The sequence below is a fragment of the Pristiophorus japonicus genome, chromosome 10 (assembly GCF_044704955.1).
Source record: "Pristiophorus japonicus isolate sPriJap1 chromosome 10, sPriJap1.hap1, whole genome shotgun sequence".
NCBI lineage: Eukaryota > Metazoa > Chordata > Chondrichthyes > Pristiophoridae > Pristiophorus > Pristiophorus japonicus.
In genome coordinates, this window is record NC_091986.1 from 66073625 (window position 1) to 66084923 (window position 11299).

Sequence of the window (11299 nt, forward strand, 5' to 3'; positions counted from 1 at the left end):
TAATTTTTTTAAAATTTCAAAATATACTTTATTCATAAAAAAAATCTGTACAGCACAATCAGTGGCATTTCAGTACATTTCGCTGCGGTCAGCAATCCCATACAATACATCTGGGTGCTGACGGCAGTTTCGTTCGTTACATTTCTTGTTTTTCAGTTCAAGTGCGATTCGGTATAATAAACGGGATACATTGTGGTACATTCACACAAATTACATTTCATGTGTTACAATACAGTGCCCGGAATGGGTGACGGTACATTTACATTTTTTCTTTTCAAACATGCATTTCGTAACACACCTTGCATTGTACACGGCACGACATTGGTGTTTACAGATTTGGTGCTCTATGTACACAAAGAGTAAATTAGAAATACAGCCCGAGGGAGGTTTATGCTGATTCCTGCCCCCGGGTTTTCCGTGGCAGAAGGGCTTTAGACTGTGGCCCTTCCCCACCGTGCCTTTGCGGCGACTGCACCAATTTTCAGTGCGTCCCTCAGCACGTATTCCTGGATCTTGGATTGCGCTAGTCTGCAACATGCAGACGTGGTCATCTTGTTCTGGAAAACCAGCAAGTTTCGGCAAGACCAAAGAGCGTCTTTGACCGAGTTGATGGCCCTCCAGCAGCAGGTGATGTCTGTCTCAGTGTGTGTCCCTGGGAATAGCCCGTAGAGCACAGAGTCCTGTGTTACGGAGCTGCTTGGGATGAACCTCGACAGCAACCACTGCATCTCTTTCCAGACCTGCGTTGCAAAGGCGCAATCCAGAAGGAGATGGGTGACAGTCTCGTCCGCCCGCAGCCGGTCCGGGGGCACCGTGCCGTGCTGCTGAGGCGTCGGCTGTGCATGAACACTCTGACGGGTAGGGCCCTCCTCACCGCCAACCAAGCTACGTCTTGGTGCTTGTGTGTAAGCTCTGGCGATGAGACGTTCTGCCAAACAAGTTCGACAGTCCACTCAGGGAACCACCCGACAGGGTCCACCGTCTCCTTCTTTCGTAGGGCGTCCAGGACCTTACGTGCTGACCACTGTTTGATGGCCTTGTGGTCAAAGGGGTTTCTTTTGAAAAACTTTTCCATGAAGGACAGGTGGACAGGCATGGTCCAACTGGTGGGGGCGTTTCGCGGCAGCATGGCTAGACCCATCCTTCTCAACAATGGGGACAGGTAGAACCTCAGCACGTAGTGACACTTGGTGTTTGCGTACTGGGGGGCTGTGCATAGCTTGATGCAGCCGCACACAAAGGTGGCCATCAGGATGAGGGCCACGTTCGGAACGTCCTTTCCTCCACTGTCCAGAGATTTGTACATTGTGTCTCTGCGGACACAGTCCATTTTGGACCTCCAGACAAAGTGGAAGACGGCTCGGGTGACTGCCGCCGCACAGGAGCAAGAGATGGGCCAGACCTGCGCCACGTACAACAACACCGAGAGCACCTCACTCCTGATGACCAGGTTCTTGCCTGTGATGGAAAGGGAGCGCTGCTCCCAAAATGCCAGTTTCTGTTTGACCTTGGCAATACGCTTGTCCCAGTTTTTGGCGCACGCCCCGTCCGTTCCGAACCATATTCCCAGCACCTTCAGGAAATCTGGCTTGACGCTGAAGGGAATGGAGGCTCGGTCGGTCCAGTGACCAAAGAGCGTGGCCTCGCTCTTGGTGCGATTGACCTTTGCTCCCGAGGCCAGTTCAAACTGGTCGCAGAGATCCGAGCAAAAGACGGCGACGTCGTCCATGTACAGGGAGGTCTTGACCTGAGCGCCTCCGCTGCCTGGGATCGTCACCCCTCTAATGCCCGCATCCTTCCTGATGGACTCGGCAAAGGGCTCGATACAACAGACAAACAAGACAGACGAGAGAGGACAGCCTTGCCTGACTCCAGATCGGATTGGAAAGCTTTGAGTTTCCCACCCGTTGATTAGAACTGCACTACTGATGTCTGTGTAGAGCAGGAAGTTGTTAATTTTTTTAATTGTTTTTATTTATTCGTTGCCAATCTTACCAATTCTTTGTCAGATCATCTTGTCAGATTACAAACGCCAGAGGTCACCTTGCACACATCAAGGATCACTCTGCGCCAATGCTCTTAGCCAAAAGGCCTAGAGCCACTGCATCATTCCTGGAAGTACTGCAATACCAGGTTCGTGCCATGGAGGTGGGTGTGTGCCCCCCACCCACCATCTATTTCCAAAAAGCATAGGAGAACCACCATCCTGATCCAGGGAGAACCACTTTCTGGTCATGGTTACTCCTCTGTCAGGTCAGTTACGCATGATCTTAGCCAAAAGGCCGAGAAGCAGAAGTTGTTAATTTTTATTTTTTTATTTTTTATTTTTTTATTTTTTTTTATTCGTAGCCAATCTTTCCAATTCTTTGTCAGATCACAAACGCCAGAGGTCACCTTGCACACATCAAGGATCACCCTGCGCTAATGCTCTTAGCCAAAAGGCCTAGAGCCCAAGCACCGTTCCTGGAAGTACTGCAATACCAGGTTCGTGCCATGGAGGTGGATGGGTCAGCAACCCCACACACCTCCTATTTCCAAAAAGCATTGGAGAACCACCTTCCTGATCCAGGGAGAACCACGTTGGGGTCATGGTTACTCCCCTGTCAGGTCAGTTACGCATGATCTTAGCCAAAAGGCCGATACCATGAAAAATTACCCATAATTTGACACTAAATTGGTAGCTTTCCTGACACTGGGGTGTCGTGATCACAGAACACTACTTGACTGTCAACGGTTAGCTTGAACACCACTGGAAAACAAATCCTAGAACTTCAATTAAACTATGACTAATATAATGCACAGCCAAGTGCATATAAAAATTAAAAGAATAATTGGAAATGGTAGAACTGCTTGAGAGTAAAGGAGGATGTCTCATTTTGAAGGATGAAGATATTAAATATTTCCATCAGCTTTTGCAAATGATAATGGAACTAGAGGAGGATGTCGAACAATTATTAGAGATAGCTATAGAAAAAATAAACAGAAGAACTCAATATCTGATCCTAGGTTGCATCCTAGGCTTTTACAAGAAGTCGAGAGAGGGAATAGAGGCTCTAGCCACAATTCTCAAATATGTAAATTTTGATGGGGACTGGAGAGTAGCCATTGTTACCACCTTTGTTCAAGGAGGAGAGAACGATAAACGATAATTATAGACCAGTTAGTCCAATATCCGTTGTGGCCAAACTCTTAGAATCCATCATTATAGATAAAATTTAGTGGGTATCTGTATTTGGAAATGCATTGGTTAATCAAGGAAATGCTAGCATGCATTTGTTAAAAGCAGGTTGTATTTGACAAAAGTAATAGAATTTTTGAAGAAATGGTTGGGAACATTCAAACATATAATGGACTGAAAAGGAGCAGTTGGTTTACTGAGCCTGTTCTGTTCCAGCATGCTACAATTTCCACACACCATTCCTCTTCTCCCCAACGCAGTCGTATAATCTCTAGGGACACAGAAAGAGAAATAAAACCATGGATCAATTTAGAAAACACAGAATTATTCTCTGACCCCTAAAATTGCTGAAGCAAATTCCAGGATATCACAATGATTGGGTGACACTACGCCCAAATAATCCACCCATCTTCCATTTGCATCTTGGAGAAACTTGTCCAGCTCCCTTTTTGAATGCTCGCAGGAAATCTGCACTCAGTGCAGCACATGATGGCAGCTTATTTGACAGGTTGACGACTCTGCAAAATGAAGCATTGCTTCAAACCTAGTTCTATGCTTTTGTAAATTATATCGGTATCCTTTAGTCATTCCCTAACTAACCATCTCAAACAGTCTATCCACTTGGACTGAGTTTAGTCCTTCATTATTTTAAGGACCTCAATTATATCTCTGCAAAGTCTACAATTTTCCAAAATAAGATGCCCAGCTCACTGAGCCTGTCTTGGTAATTAAAGGGCCATGAATTGGGTATCAATCCAGTAGTCCTCCTGTGAACCTTTTCCAGAACCTCAATATGCCTCACCATGTGAGGGTACCAAAACTGGGCACAGTATTCTAGATGTGGCCTGATTAAGGCCTTCTACAAAGATAGAATGCTGTTTCTTGTTTCATATTTAATTGTTTTGGCAATGTATCCTAACATTCTATTCACTTTCACAATAGTTTTGCGGCACTGGTCGTGGACCTTCTGTGAATCGTGCACTCTAATGCCAGCCCCTTAACAGTCTTGAGCACAAAACCCTGTATGCTTGTGTGTGTGTGTGTGACGGGCTTTAATAGAACAAATAGGGAAAGACCATTTCCTCTGAAATTTGATCAATATTTGAAGCTGAGGAAGATACAGATACACACGATAGGCCTAGTGATGTTGTCCTGAGTGGGTGTGTATAACATTAGCAGTTGGTATATTCTAGGCACGTTTATTTGGAGACTTGCTACGCAAGTGTTTTTTAAAAAACTCGTTACTAAGTGTTTCATTTGAGTTTGATCAATTTGCTGACCACTTGCACTGTCACACATTGAATTGGCACTAATTGCACTGTAAAATCAACTTTAGGTTGTGCACTAAAACAATCCGATACCTGTCAACTATATTAATCATTTCAAAGTTGTAAAATATTTATTTATAGCTATATCCCATTAAACACATTCTGCCGTGAGCTTTTATCTATCAAAAAGTTGAAAGTATACCAGTGATGTATAAGGCACTTTATAACCTTCTCTTGAGTTCAACAATTTCAGACCATAACCTCTGCCCCGATTTTTTTGGACAGCAGTTGCTGAGGATTCTCGTATTCCCATTTACACCTCTGGACCTATCTTTTGTTTCTGTACTTGTCCCATTACCATCTTCTTCTGCCCCTTTTGTCATTTAATCTCTCCTGCCTTCCACCCTATCACAGATCTTCCCTTTTGTTCTTTTCTTTCCTCTCCCTTTCCCTGCCTCTGCTTGCTTAAAACCTGTTACATCCCTAACCTTTTGCAGTTCTGATGAAAGATCATCAACCTGAAATGTTAACTCTGTTTCTCACTCCACCGATGCTGCCTGACCTTAGTATTTTCAGCATTTTCTGTTATTTAAGTAGCAAGTTGGATCCAAAATTGGCTCAGAGGCAGGAAGCAAAGGGTAATGGTTGATGGGTGTTTTTGTGACTGGAAGGATGTTCCAGTGGGGTTCCGCAGGGTTCAGTACTAGGCCCCTTGCCTTTTCTGATATACATCAATGATCTAGACTTGAATATAGAGGTTATGATTAAGAAGTTTGTAGATGTTACTAAAATTGGCTGTGTGGTTGATAATGAAGAAAGCTGCGGACTGCAGGAAGATATCAATCAACTGGTCAGGTGGGCAGAACAGTGGTAAATGGAATTTAATCCAGAGAAATGTGAGGTAATGCATTTGGGGATGGCTAACAGGGAAAGGGAATACACATTAAATGGTGGGATACTGAGAAGTGTAGAGGAACAAAAAGGGACCTGGGAGTGCATATCCACAGATCCTGGAAAGTAACAGGCTAGGTAAATAAGGTCGTTAAGAAGGCATACGGAATGCTTGCCTTTATTAGCCGAGGCATAGAATACAAGAGCAGGGGGTTATGCTTGAACTGTAAAATACTGGTGTTCTGGTCACCGCATTACAGGAAGAATGTGATTTGCACTGGAAACGGTACAAAGGAGATTTATGAGGATGTTGCTGGGAGTGGAGAATTGTAGCTATGAGGACAGATTGGATAAGCTGGGTTTGTTTTCTTGGGAATTGAGGAGGTTGAGGGGAGACCTCATTGACACTCAACACATTTAAAAAGCATTTGGATGGGCACTTGAAGTGCCGTAACCTGCAGGGTTACGGATCTCGAGCTGGAAAGTGGGATTAGGCTGGATAGCCTCTTGTTGGCCGGCATGAACACAATGGTCCGAAGTCGTTGGTGTGAGAAATGGAAAAATATCCACTGCTGCAGTAGATGTGGTGTTGGGGCAGGGGGACTCCACATCTGGATCAACTGGTGTGGTAATGCTGGGTACAATCAGTGGATCTTCAGGGTGTAAGGGCTGCTCCAATCTTGAGCACTGACCATCCTTAACAAACATAAATTTAAAAAAAATCTACATTTCTAAATGATGGCCTAGTCTGAGACAAAACTCAAAAACTGACCTGAAGGTTTTCCAGGCACATATATAAAGTTATATCTCTTTAAACTTGCAATTTAGGCTGTTGGCAGTCAAATTCTCTTGAAGTGAACAAATTTTATATTGTGTTCAATAAATACAAATTAAAATAGGTCTGCAGCGGTTGAACCTCCCTTATCCAGAACTCCCTTATCGAGAACCATCCCTTGTCCAGATCCACTGGCCACCAGGTGACACATGCACAGAACTCCGACATGAACAAATTGAAGTCCTTCCTCGCCTCTGACTCCCACAATCGCTGACCTAACCCCGCGATCCACCCATGATCTTCTGCTGCACTCCCAGCCCCAAGCCCCCAGTCCTGATATCCCCTTGCTTAGTACCTATTCCCATCCAATTTAACGTGACCACCCCTCATCTGGAAAAATCCCGTATCCAGAATAGGCCAGGTCCCGAGGGTTCCGGATAAGGGAGGTTATGAACATGCAGTGGTTTGATTGGCAGTAAATGTTATTTTCTGACACTTATCAATAGTTCTTATGATTTGTATCGGTGAATATATTTTACCAAAATACTTTTTACAAAACTGGTCTGTTGGTATTGCTTAAGTTAAGTTCTTGGTTAATGAAGTTAAAATGCATTCTTTTCCATTTTATTATCTAGTTGAATTGTATGACCTCCCCCCATTCTCCTCTCGGCTCAATCCGTGCCTGGGCCTTGCACAGAAAAGTGAGATTCAAAGACCGGTGATTTTTTTTTTTGGCATTGAAATGCTGGAATGGTCCTCCCTGTACACTTAATATCTCCAATCTCCTGTGTGTACATTACGAAGTTGTTCTCCACCACCGCCCCAACCCCCCGCCTCTAAATGCACAACTCTTGCTGGGTTACCCTTTGGTACCTCATCTGTTCTTCATGTGTGAACCTTTGATTATCTATGCTTCCATTCTGGGGCAGTGCGTGGTACAATCCTCAACTGGCACATCAGTTTTATGTGCACTGATTGAAAGGTATCCGTTTGTAGTTTTTATTAGGTTTGCGCAGATCCTGATTTCACCATCTCATGGGGCATGCAGGACCTAAAACTCATGTTGATTTTGGCTATTTTAGCAATGTTTGTGGCCTTCTGTCGAACAAGGATTCAACTCCACAGACTCCTACCTAAGGTACTAATTGCGTTGGCTGTATTTCTTGAGGCCATCATCTATCGGCTCCAAAAGGATTAAAATTCCAACCTGTAGTCATTTTAAATCAGTTTGTCTTTAATGGAGAGACCAGAGCTATATTAGCCAATTGCAGTAATTTTCTTCTATCTGTAAATATGAACTGGATTATCATTGAATAAACACTGCATGATAGCAGCAAATTCTTAAAGATGTGAGCGTATCTTTCACGGAGATTTTTTTCCTGGAGAAAAGAAATTGATATGAAATAAAAATACCAACTATTGGAAAATCACAGCAAGTCAATCAGCATCTGTGAAGAGAAATGACAGCTTATATTTTGGATATGTAGCTTTTATCATTGTGCTTTGGGTCTCATTCATTGTGTGGAGACATAGCTTAGAAACATAGAAAATAGATGCAGAGGAGTAGGCCATTCGGCCCTTTGAGCCTGCACCACCATTCAATATGATCATGGCTGATCATGCAACTTTAGTACCCCATTGCTGCTTTCTCTCCATACCTCTTGATCCCTTTAGCCGTAAGAGCCACATCTAACTCCCTTTTGAATATATCTAATGAACTGGCCTCAACAACTTTCTGTGGTAGAGAATTCCACAGGTTCACAATTCTCTGAGTGAAGAAGTTTCTCCTCATCTCGGTCCTAAATGGCTTACCCCTTATCCTTAGACTGTGACCCCTGGTTCTGGACTTCCCCAACATCGGGAACATTCTACCTGCATCTAACCTGTCCAATCCCGACAGAATTTTATATGTTTCTGAGATCCCCTCTCATTCTTCTAAATTCTAGTGAGTATAAGCCTAGTCGATCCAGTCTTTCTTCATATGTCAGTCCTGCCATCCCGGGGATCAGTCTGGTGAACCTTCTCTGCATTCCCTCAATATCAAGAATGTCCTTCCTCAGATTAGGAGACCAAAACTGCACACAATATTCAAGGTGTGGCCTCACCTGTACAACTGCAGTAAGACCTCCCTGCTCCTATACTCAAATCCTCTTGCTAGGAAGGCCAACATGCCATTTGCCGCCTTCACTGCCTGCTGTACCTGTATGCCAACTTTCAATGACTGATGTACCATGCCACCCAGGTCTCGTTGCACCTCCTCTTTTCCTAATCTGTCACCATTCAGATAATCTGCCTTCCTGTTTTTGCCACCAAAGTGGGCAACCTCACATTTATCTACATTATACTGCATCTGCCATGCATTTTCCCACTCACCTAACCTGTCCAAGTCACCCTGCAGCCTCTTAGCATCCTCCTCACCGCTCACAACGCCACCCAGCTTAGTGTCGTCTGCAAACTTGGAGATATTACATTCAATTCCTTCGTCTAAATCATTCATGTATATTGTAAATAGTTGGGGTCCCAGCACTGAACCTTGCGGTACCCCACTAGTCAGTGCCTGTCATTCTGAAAAGAACCCGTTTATTCCTACTCTTTGCTTCTTGTCTGCCAACCAGTTCTCTATCCACTTGGTACATCACTAAACAATAGTTGTTTTATATTGGAATCATTTAAAGATGCTTCACAATGTCTGAAATGGCTTGATATTTGGGAAAACTCGGGTACTTCTGATTTCTGAAGATTAAGTGAAGGCCAGAAGTTCTGTGTGTGTGTGTGTGTGCGAATAAGTTAAATAACATTTACAGGTAAAAATAGTTTTCAGTATTCAAAACAGTTTAACTAGCTGTTTTAAAATGCCCTTATAGCACGCAGGCAATTCAAAATGCAAAAGAATGCATCCACTAACAAAAACAATATAAAGCTGAGATGTCCTTGCTCTGCAGTTATGATGTGGAGGTACTTTTAGTGAAATGAACTGCTGGCTTCAGCAGTCAACATGCTACAGTGCACAACCTCATTTACTGTGTGCTTCTATGTGGAGAAAGCCAGCGTGCGTGCTTTGGGTTACAGTCCTTCGTCAAAGATAACTACTCCGTGGCTCAACGTAATGCCTGAAGGGTCATAAGCAGAGGGCACAGATTTAAGGTGATTGGTAAAAGGACCAGAGGCGACGAGAGGAAATGCTTTCTTATGCAACAAGTGGTTATGATTTGGAATGCAATGTCTGATGGATGGTGGAAAAAGATTCAATAGTAGCTTTTAAAATGGAATTGGATAAGTCCTTGAAGGTGAAAAAATTGCAGGGATATTGGGAAAGAATCGGGTTGTGGCAATAACTCTTACTCTTTTGAAAGAGCTAGCACAGACATGATGGGCTGAATGGCCTCTTTCTGTGCTGCACCATTCTATTCTACAAAATCGACTGGGAAGATTCCAAAAAATGTATGTCACTACAGCTTTAAATGTCAGTTGAGTTAGACTAGCCTTATTTTTCTATCTCTATGATCAGCATCTTTGATATAAGGAGATAAGGGCTAGGAGAATTTTTGTATGTACCTATATAAAAGTAGGGAAGGAAATGATGCAACTGAGCACATACTGAATTGTTCCGTGTGAATATCAAAGTGCAAATGAAGTAGAGGTTGAACATCCGAAATCCGGAGTTCTAAAAACCGGAATTGTCCGAAAACCGGACATTGTACAGAGATTACAAGAGTCGTTTTCTGGAAATATTTCCCGAAAACCGGATTTTTAAGCTGCACATACCTTTTTTCCAAACACTAATCCAAAAAAATATGCAAACCGGCGCGACCCGGCCCAGCGTCAAGGTTTCCGGATTCGGGTCATTGGATGTAATGCTCCGAAATCCAGAAATTCGCAAAACTTGTCCCAAGGGTTTCCGGATGCGGGACGTCGGATTGCCTCTGAAATCTGGAAATACCCGAAAAGCGTCCACAAGGTTTCTGGATTCGGAACGTCTGATTTCTTCTCCAAAATCCAAAAATTCCTGAAACTTGGAATGACTTTGGTCTCGAGATTTAAACATTTACATGATGCATTTAGTGGTTTAAAGTTCCAGTCCCTATTGTCTTTAAATGCAATTTGCATACTGTTCGCATCCACAGTGGAGTGTGTGGTTTGACATCTGCCATGGAATGGTTGGCTGTGGATTTCTGCTGCTCCCCCACAGTTGAGCAATACAGTAAGGTTTGTTTATGCTGCCGTTTTAAAGTCGCAAAGCCTGAGTTGCAGAATAAGTCGAGTTGAGGCTTGACCTGACATTGGAGAGAAGTGGTGTGAGATCCCCGGACCCTCGAGACATTATTAAAGCTACCTCTAACTAAAACATTTGTAGGACACACTTACCATTGCTCTCTAAACATTTAAGTTTTAATTGCTGAGCGGGGAGCTCTGCACGTGTGAGAGAGCTGGCATGCACAGAGTTCCCTCGTGGGCAGAAAAACTGCAGTTGGAGTCGGGTACTATAAACATGGTACTGCCTGGCTGAAAGTGATACTGCAGCCACTGTTCTCTATGAATGTACCATTAATGCTTGGTCTCAACTGCTAGGGAGATATTTTCCCGAAGAAGTGAGATGTGACGACAAGGAGTGATGGTGGATAAGTTGTTGAAGGGAGGTCAAGATGTCAGAAGAGACAAAAATAGGGTGGAGGAAATTGGAATATCGGAGCTCTTGTACTGCAAGATCTAGTTATGATACGGTCACTGCAGGATTATTGAAGAAATATGCATATGAATATTGTGAAATTTTGCGAACTGTATTAACATCTTAATACAACGGAGCAGTTTTTGTAATCTTGCAGGTCAGTAGCTCCATAACCTGGCCATTGTGTTTGTGTTCCTCATGCCTGGTTCACCAAAGCTGTGTACAAGCATTCTGACAATTGCAAGCTAATTTTTGCACTCAGACTTGTTCACAAAGTGACTCTTCTTGAAAATGATGTGTGAAATATTGTCTCCCCCAGATATTCATGGACTATTCTTTACTATATCTTCAGTTTCTAGATGTTTTTCTATTACGTTTTTGAGTAAAGATTCCATTTATTTTTCCTACCACAGCCACTAAGCTAACTGATCTGTAGTTCCCTGGACTTGTTCCATCTCCCTTTTTAAATATAGGAACCACATTAGCTCTCTGCCAGTCCTCTGGTACTATTCCCTTTCCGG

General features: G+C 43.4%; 1 non-coding gene across 1 annotated transcript; it reads right to left on the bottom strand.

Annotated features, from left to right (window-relative positions):
- Positions 1-2096: 2096 nt before the first annotated feature.
- Positions 2097-2294, bottom strand: LOC139275432 (U2 spliceosomal RNA). The gene has a single exon (XR_011595719.1). It is a non-coding gene; the product is annotated as a U2 spliceosomal RNA (small nuclear RNA).
- Positions 2295-11299: the final 9005 nt, after the last annotated feature.